The 9,877-nt window shown below is 34.9% G+C and overlaps 1 non-coding gene across 1 annotated transcript; it reads left to right on the plus strand.

Moving 5' to 3' along the window:
- Positions 1-675: 675 nt before the first annotated feature.
- LOC121156986 lies at positions 676-778 on the plus strand. Its single transcript, XR_005883964.1, has one exon. It is a non-coding gene; the product is annotated as a U6 spliceosomal RNA (small nuclear RNA).
- Positions 779-9,877: the final 9,099 nt, after the last annotated feature.

A 9,877-nucleotide genomic window follows, 5' to 3' on the forward strand; every position in this document is an offset into this window, starting at 1 on the left:
CAAGGCTTTCTGTGAAAGTGTATACTGATACAGACTGAAATGTTTGCAAATTGTACTCCTTGTGCCAAATTAAGATTCATATGTATCTGAAGTAGTCAAAACTAAACCCTGAAGCTACATGTAGTGTCAAAATAGGTGACATCTTTTCCCCTCCAACAATAAAATATTCATGGACGAAGACAACTCACTGACGGCGTCATGGTATGAATAGTGTTAGCAACTGCAAAAGAAAACACAGGTAAGCAGTGGGTGTCTCACCTTAGCCGAGAACCTCAAAACAACCAACAGGTATTTTCTTGCTATCTCAGCAGGACATTCTAAAAGGATTGGATACAATCGCAAGGAGGAGAATGGTCAGAAGGAGCATCAAAACTTTTTGAAAAAATGAACCTAAACCTTATTTTTGTGAGGCCAAAACTGTGACATAGTGGGTGCCAATTCAGGTGTCAGTTTCACCACTTCCAATCTAGTTCCCTTCTCATGTATTTGGTAAAGGAGAAGATGACCCAATGGCTTGTGCCCCTAAACCCATGGAAGACACAGAAAAGGCTCCAGGGCTCATCCTGGCCAAACCATGACTATTGTTGCCATTTGGGGAGTGAATCAGTGAATGAAAAAATATATATATTGTCTCTTTTTTTCTCTCTCTTCTCTCTCTCTCTTTTGTTCCCTTTTTAAGAATGATTTTTATTATGATCCTAATTGGAATGATATAGAGAAGGTTAGCACGGCTCCATTCAAGAATGACATACAAATGTGTGAAATGCTCTATATTAAAAAAAAAAAAATCAGTCTTCATTTTCAGGATTTTTTTTTTTTTATTTTTTAAGATATTTGTTCATTTGGAAGATATTGTGTAGGGGTGTGAGGGAGAGAGATCGTGCTTGTATCTACTGATTCAATTAACAAATGCATGAAAGTGGCAATACCAGGTCTCCTTGAAGTTAGGCATCAAAATCTCTGTTCAGGTGGTAGGAACCCAAGTGGCTGTAGACCATCCCTTTCCTGCTAGCCATAGTAGCAGAAAGGTGCATCCAAAGTACAGAATAGCCGGTACTGGAATTAGACACTCCAATAAGGTGTGTGCTCTACTCATGTAGCAGTTTAACTTTCTGTGCCACGACATAGAACCCATTTATTTAGTTACGTCCATCACGTTAATAAATATAAGATAGGAAAGGTAGTAAATAAATGTTTACAACCTTGTCTGTTTTATAAGATAGCTCTACAACATGCCAAATATAGAATATCTTTAAAAAGAACTTCTAATTGTAACTTGTTCTTCATAATTAGACATTCTGGCCTTGCAATACATTATCAAATACTGTGAACTAGAAAAATATGATTTGATCTTTCATTCTGGAATCCTGGGACATAATTATTTCACTTGGTAATTAGTAATTTTAGAAGACAGAATTAAGTACAATTTATGCAAAGTATCAACAAATGTCTGACTACTTTTTTTATATAAAAAATAGTAATATTTACAATCTAAGGGTTAAATATATTTAGATAACAGATAAGATCTACTCAAACCACTTATATATAAACTTAACTCTAGACAATATTAAATACTGACTATGTGAGATGCACATGTAATTAAAAATTTAATTTTTCATTTTTGAAAGATTTATTTTATTTTTATTGGAAAGTCAGATATACAGACAGGAGGAGAAACAGAGAGAAAGATCTTCCAACTGCTGGTTCACTCCCCAAGTGGCCTCAATAGCCAGAGCCTAGTCAAACCAAAACGAGGGTTCAGGAGCTTCTTCCAGGTCTCCCATGTGAATGCAGTGTCCCAAGGGTCTGGAGCATCCTCAACTGCTTTCCCAGGCCACAAGCAGGAAGCTGGATGGGAAGTGAGGCCACCAGGATTAGAACAAGTGCCCCTATGCGATTCCAGCATGTGCAAGGCAACGACTTTAACTCTAGACTATCATGCTGTGCCCCCAAAATTTGATTTTTCATTAAAAATGAATGCATAGAGTGCCTGCAATATACTTAATCATTCAGCATATCTACTAAATAGCTCTGTTTATCAGGCACCAATTATGCAAGCCTGCGATATTCAACAGGACAAACAAAATTGTTTCATAACTCAAAGATCATGGGGGATGAAGACATCAATATATCTTGTGATGAAAAGCTTTGTCACAGTCAACATGCAATATATTGAAAGATGTCAATAATAAATACCTCCTAAAATGGACCTTGGACTTGAAGAACTTCCTCCTGAAAAACAGAAGCAGTTTCGATTTCTAGAATAAAAAAGGAGACATTAAAAGTAAAGCCAAATTACGAATGAGGAGTGCACAATGTTTTGAGGATTTTTGAGTGCTATTGATCAAAAGGACAGAGAAAATGGAAGATGGTTGTGCTGGAGGACCATCCCTCTTGCATAAAATTCCAGAGATAATTCCTAAAGATGCCACCGAACACTGAAAAATGTATACAGCCACTGGTCTATAAACAGTATGTAATTCTGTCTACTTGCAACTAGAAAGTGACAGGATGGACACACTTCCTTATAAAATATGAAAATATAAATTTAAAATATAAATTTAATATGGTCCAATACAGTTTCAGTTCCATATGAAGCAGATATTATTCATTTCTCTTGTTTTGGACTTAAGTTTTTCAACATTCTATTTGAATTATATTAACATAATGTGTACAGTTATGTATATGTACATATATATATACTATACATATATAGTAATAATATCATTTTATAATTCCTAAAGTTTCAATGGATTCCAAGTCATTTGCTATAATGACAATGAAAGAATATTATGTGTCACCATCAAAATCACTGAATAGTCCCTCATTTCAAACATCAGCATAATAACATCTTTCCACTATCAGGTGTTAGAAAAAAAATTACTCTCAAAATAATGGAAAATGTGGGTTAAATGTACAGTGTGTTATAAATGTGTATGTGTTCTAGTATTTCATAATAAAATATCATAGACTGGGTGGCTTAAATAATAGAAATGAATTTTCAGTTGTGTAGAATAGAAATCCAGGTTGAAGATGTCTTCGAATACAGTGCAGATTTGGTTTCTCCTGCTTCTTGTGTATGTGTCTTGCTGATGATCATCATAATTGGAACATTAACAGGCCAATTTTGAAGGGACACATCTTACGGCATAAATAATCATGTGTTCTCAAAAAAAATGTACTATGCTTGATTTTTCACTTTCGAACACTGTATTTGATATTCTAAAAATAATGTGAGTAGTAAAATGTACTTACATTCTATTTTCAAAGAAAAAGTGTGCCTATGTACTGTAAGTAACAGACCTCAGTTTCAGAGTGTAACATCACAGGGAATAATTGGACTGGAAGGAACTGACCTTGTATCTCTAATGAAACTTGAACTTGACTGTATAAAGGACAATGAAATGTCAGGTAACTGCAAAATCCTATGAACTTTTGTTTAACCAAAAGTTTTTTTTTTTAAATGTTTGGAATTATGCTTTCAGATACACACAATAAAGTGGAAGATTTATCAATGTTTTAAGTATTCTTAATATGCATTAATATGTTATTGCATTCTCTCTCTTTTTAAAGACTTATTTATTTTTATTGTAAAGTCATATAGAGAGAGAGGAGGAAAGAAAGAGAGAGAGATCCTCCACTACCGCACAGGGCCTGTGTTATTGTGTTCTTAAAATTCCAATTCATTACATAAAATGATGACTTATTAACCTTGGAGATTGATTAGTAAAAAAAAAAAATCCAAAGATATTTCCAGGAAAAAAATAAAGAACCATCTTTCACTCTCCAAACTATTTGTATGTATTATTTTTTCTTGTGTTTTTAACATAAATTCCTCTTTTATTTTGCAGCTCAAGAAGACTAGGACCAAACAGAATGTTCAGTTTCCCTTGAGGCGTCTCTCCTTGGCTGGCAGATGGCCATGTTCTGGCTGTGTCCTTCACAGGGTCTTCACAGATATTCAAGATGGTGTGACACAGGAGAAAGAAAAATTATAATGATGGATCTGTCTAGTCTCCTTTTCCAAGTTCCCCTTTGCAGAGAGGGTTAGCTTATACTTGAGATTTGAAAGCAACTCTGCCATCACAATGCCCCCGATATTAGGAAACTTAAACGAAATTACAAAGCAACCATACATAAAATCCCTTCGCACACTCAATAGTTGGCGGGTTTCTTTTCCTCCAGCAAAGTGGGTTTTCCTTGTATTGTTTATCTGTCCCCACTGTGTAGTCCATCAGCTCAGCAGGTATGGATGTTTCACACCAGCATGCCAGAATTGGTTATTCTTCAATTAGAAATTTCTTTATTTACTTTGTTGCCAATCATTTACATGATTGAGTCCACAAGAAACTACTTTTACACATTGCCCACAATTTTCAGTTATGATGATGTAATATATAACTTTTGTGGTTTGTCCCTTAGGAGCTCTATAATCTTCACTATATTTTTCCTAAAATACATAATTTTAGTGATAAATAAATACATTACACATTTTACAGATGTAGAATTTATACATGCATTTGTAATGTATATATAAGCATTTATTTATTTTTATTAATGTAGATCTTTAATTGAGATAATTCATATGGCTATGAATTTTGATATATGTTTTGTATGCATGCATGAATGTATATATATATAGTTCACACATTGATCTGAGATTAAAATATTTATATTGTCTAACATTATCTCTTCCTGAACCATCATCTCTGATGACACACATCTGTACATTTTCTGTCACAAGCATCGGATATCAGATTTTGTAGAACACGCAGGTGTCTTCAGGACTGGATAAGCCTTGTTACTGTTTCAGGATGGCGTGTGGAGACAACATGCAAACAACTGATCAAGGAAGTGTTCTGACTCTACTTACAGAGACTACCGGTCTGCACATTTTCCTCTTCACAAGATAGTTTGCTAATGCTAAATCCTTAATATTCAAAGGAATGCGGTTGAAAAGTAATGTATGAATATGTTAATGTTTCATACTCAATTAAGCAGAACAGATAATCCATTCAGCGATGAGACTGATTTTCACAATTGACTATCTAATGTAACTTAAGAATACTTGCATTTTATTCACTGTATATTATGGCTTCAAATAGTTGTATACTTTGGTTTATCAACAGGATTTGTGGTGTTAATTATTCTGTATTAAGAGATCATTGCATTATTTGAATGAGCTGCACTTGCTTCTCGTCTCTGTTGCTCTTTTGTCGTGCTGATATTTGAATTTTTAAATTGTAGTTCAAGGCTTTGTCGTAATATTCATAGATTATATGATTGTCATAGTTATTGTGCTGACTTTTAAAAGATTTTTGGAGAAGCAGACAAAGGTACAGAGGGAGAGGAATTGTGTTATTCACTAGTTCATTCCTCAAATGATGGCAATAACTGAAGTTAGACCAGGCCAAAATTCACGCACAAGGAGCACAAAATAAATTTCCAGGAGGGAACAAAAGTCAAGCTACTGCTATCATCACAGACTCCTCCAAGGTTGTACAAAGTGGGAAGCTGGAACAAGCTGCAACACTAAGATAACAAATCCAAGCACTCTAGCATGGATGAGCATGACTTACGTTTGCCTTAACTTCCATTCCAAACATCTTCCTCACAGGATGACTTTTGTTTCCACTTGGTGTTTGTTTTGCTACTGCCTACATTTTCTTTGGAATCCATTAATGATTAAGCTCATGTTCTGTAACTTTATTGAACATAAATGCATGCTTGTTTACATGTGTTTTGATTGCTTTATATATATTTTATATTAGATGTGAATAAATCCATATGAAAACATATGGTTGGGAAAATTCAAAATTCAGATTTAAGAGTATGTCAAATCATGTGAAAAATGATGTTCATTTAGGAACCTACTGTGTGGCAGGAAGAACAGATTTAAATGTAGATTCAAGTCAGAGTTGGTATTTCAAAGAGCTCAAAAGTTGACAGAATTTAAGATTTAAAATAGAGCTACAAACACATAAGAGATTTGTTATACAAAGTTAAGGGAGAGAGCTCCATCTCTTACAACTTGTTCTCTAAAATGCAATTTAAAAAAACAACATTTTTATTACACATATATATTCATATTATTCTATTTTGTTATTATTTGTAACAGTCTTCAATATAATCTTCAAAAATGAAAACTGCACGAACTCTGAGGATTCCCCAGTAAAATGTATATTCCAAGATTTTTTCTTTTGTTTAATTGTTTAAAAATGAAGTGTGTTAAAATTAGAGCAGATTAAAATGTTTATTTCTGTATTCTTTTAGTTTGTACAGTATACAATTTCTTCTATTTGTCATCAATAGCATCCTCGTTTGGGACTAAAAATATAAACCTCAAAAACATCTAAAAAATGTGAAGTAGTCAAGGGAATATAGTTTTTAAGCCAACAGGAGGCCTTGTAACACAGCGCTCAAACTGAAGAACCAATTCATAATTCATATGTTGAACTCAGCTATATTAGATCTTATGTTTTAGTAATAATCAATAGCTTTGATGAAATATTGTAATAATTCAATAATTTATATTAGGGTAATCCCTCACATTTTTGTTTAACATATCATAATAATAATGATGCAAATTTGAATATTTCTAGATACATTATATCAAATATAATTATTAGATATTCTATTTCCTACTTACAATTGAAACACTCCCTAACAGAAGGTCCAGATGTGAAGTCTGCATCAGAAGCAAGAACTGAGACATTGTGACAGCTGTGGAACATTGTATTTCACAGAGCTCATGCTCAGTGAGGTAGCCCAGGTGTTCATGCAATTGCAGTACAATGAGAAAATTCAGTGCTCTTGGCCTTCCGATTCTCCACTCTCTTGTGTGATGTGATCTGAAGATCATATGTCAGCACTGTGTCCTTTCTCTGTGATAAGGTATCATTACGTGAAATATAACTGAAGCTACTTTGAAGTTCTGGCTTGAAAAGCACATTGAAGTTATATTCTGTATTTGATTTATTTCTTAAGTGGTTACTGTGGGTATGGTTGGTGATTTTAGAAACATATGAAAAAATACATGTAGACCTTTGCTAAAAGAAGTTTACTTTTCAAGCTATGCCTTTCTTTTGGATTATTAGAATGCTGTATCCCAAATCTGTTACTTTCTAAAATACATGTCAACAGTTTGTTTCACAATGTATTCCATAAGGTGGTCAGGATTGTGGAGGTTTGTATTTTTTTCCTTTCCATTTATTAGAATTTTAATCATTTCAAGTTTGAATTCACTCAGTAAACATGAACATTTAATTTAGAAATCTAGGCATTTAAATTGGTTCAATCATTTATTTCAAATGACACCATATTCAAAATTGTTAAGAAAAAAGCTTGACATAAGAAGAGTTTTTGAAGAAAGGAATGCAAGTTTAATTTTATTTTTAAATATTATTGCAAAGTCAGATATACAGAGGGGAGGAGAGACAGAAAGATGTTCCTTCTGATGGTTTACTCCCTATGAGGCTTCAACACCTGGGGCTGCACCGATACAAAGCCAGGAGCCAGGAGCTTCTTCTGGGTCTCCCATACAAGTGCAAATTCCCAAGGCTTTGGGCCATGCTTAACTGCTTTTCCAGGCCACAGGCAAGAAACTGGATGGGAAGCATAGCCACTGGGATTAGAACTGGTGCCCATATGGGATCCTAACATATTTAAGGTAAGGAATCTAAGCAAACTAGATGTTTCAAGCAACGAGTCAAGTTTGTTCATTGCACAAAATAGTAGTATTGAGTGAATTGCACAAATCTCCCATTTTAGAGTCATTCTGGCCTTGAACTGCTCCTCCCATTTCCACCAACACCATGGACAAGTATGAGAAAACCTAAGTTAGGCTTGGGAATGATTTCAAAATAAATGACCATGCCACTTTCAGAAGGCATTCATTAATTTTATCATAAACTATATTTAGCTTACTTATGCTACTCTTTAATATATCCTAGCAAAACCCTCAACGATTGGGGCTGAGTCATCAGAAGACAGGAGCTAAGAACTACAGTCATATCACCCATGGTAACTACATGGTTCCAAGTGCTTGGGCTATTTAACACTGCTTTTCCTTGGTGCTGTCGCAGGGAGCCATATCAGAAGTGGAACAGCCAGGACTTAAATAAGTACTCCAATAAGAGACACTGCTTTGCAGGTGGAGACCTCATCTGCTATACGCTGGCACAAACCCCATTCCTTCAATGGATTTTCATTTTTTATGTTGTTGTGTTATTTTGTTCTTTTTCCATCACATTTATTTATGTACTTGAAAGATAGGGTCACAAAGATGGGGAGAGACACAGAGAGCTCCTCCATCTTCTGCTTCGTTCATTAAATGCATGAAATGGCCGGCCCAGGGTCAGTCTGCACTCAGGGGTGTAAACTTCTTTCAGATTTTTTATGTGGGCATTGGGAACCAACATTTAGGTCATTTCCTACTGCTTTTGGAAAAATATTAGAAGGAAATTGGACCAGAAGTGGAGAGGGTACTATGGGAACTCCCACCTATATTGGATACTTACATTGCAGGCACAAGCTTTATCCACTACGCCACAACACTGCCCTGTTATTTATTTATATGTATATGTATGCGTGCGTGTGTATATATATATATATAGGCACACCCATATACGCATTGTTCATATATTTTTGATATGACTGTATCTCCAATTTGTGGCAAGCTGTTTAAAACAGTGGACTAATCTGCCTTCTATAGTGTGAGCAGGCCACATGGGTGCTGGCTGCTCTACTTCTGATTCAGATTCCTGCTAATGCTTCTTGGAAACTAGGAGAGGTGACTAAGTGCTGTGAACCCTGACTCCTTCAAAGCTCCCATCTCCGGCTTCAGCCCAGCCCTTCCCTGGACATTGCAGCCATCTGGGGAGTGAAGTAGCAGATGAAGACCTGTCTAATTCCTTCAGTAAATGATCCTACCAAATAAATGAATAAATAGCCATAAATAGTCACTGAATATTCCATTATTGTCCCTGTTGCTTTATTTTTTTTTTAACCTCCGTACATGCAAGGTTGAAGAAGCATCATCTGGTTTAGGTTTATATTTACTTCACTTGGAATGACCCTATACATTTTTCTATGTGCATGTGGGTCACATTTATATGTGCTATTCAGAAACTGCTTTTCAAATTCATTGTAAAATTTCAAATTATACAATTTTAATAGAAAGTTTTCCAGATAAAACATATACATTGCCAATAAATCCCAGAAGTTTTGCAAAAAGCATGCATTAAACATCCAGAAACATTTGAAAAACTCTTATATCACTAATTAAAACATATATATAACTAATTAAAATATTTGCATCAATATTGTTAAGTTTAAAACTGTATTATATGGCAGATTATAATAGGTATAAGGTTTGCAAATATGTTCATCTATTGTGATCTTTTTTCATGTATTCTTAATAGTGTTATTGCTGATTTTTTTTAATGAAAAAACATTCTACTGAGAAGGAGGAGACAAAGATGACTTCCATCTGCTGAGTAACTCAGCAATCTAAACCCAGGAGCCAAACATTTCTTTCAGGTCTCCCACATGGGCACTGCAGCCCCAGGACCTGAGGCATCCTCTGCTTCTTTCCCAGCCCATTAACAGTAGGCTGGTTCAAGGAAGTGATGCCTACATGTGGTCTTACTACATAGAATCATTCATCCCGGAATGCTGCCATTCTACTCTCTCCAGAGTCTGTCAGGCAACTTATTTGCAATGTCAGAGTGTGTTCTGATTTTCAAATCTACAATAGAGCTGGGAGGTTGGAGGGGAAATTGGAAATTTGGAAAGTAAAAGCAACTCAGAACTCCTTGATTAATGTTTGGTAAGTTTCTTAAATTAGCACTTTCCGAAATGCTGTCAATCTTTGTTT

This window comes from Ochotona curzoniae, unplaced genomic scaffold, assembly GCF_017591425.1.
Source record: "Ochotona curzoniae isolate NIBS_2020 unplaced genomic scaffold, NIBS_Ocur_1.0 contig_3498, whole genome shotgun sequence".
Classification (NCBI taxonomy): domain Eukaryota; kingdom Metazoa; phylum Chordata; class Mammalia; order Lagomorpha; family Ochotonidae; genus Ochotona; species Ochotona curzoniae.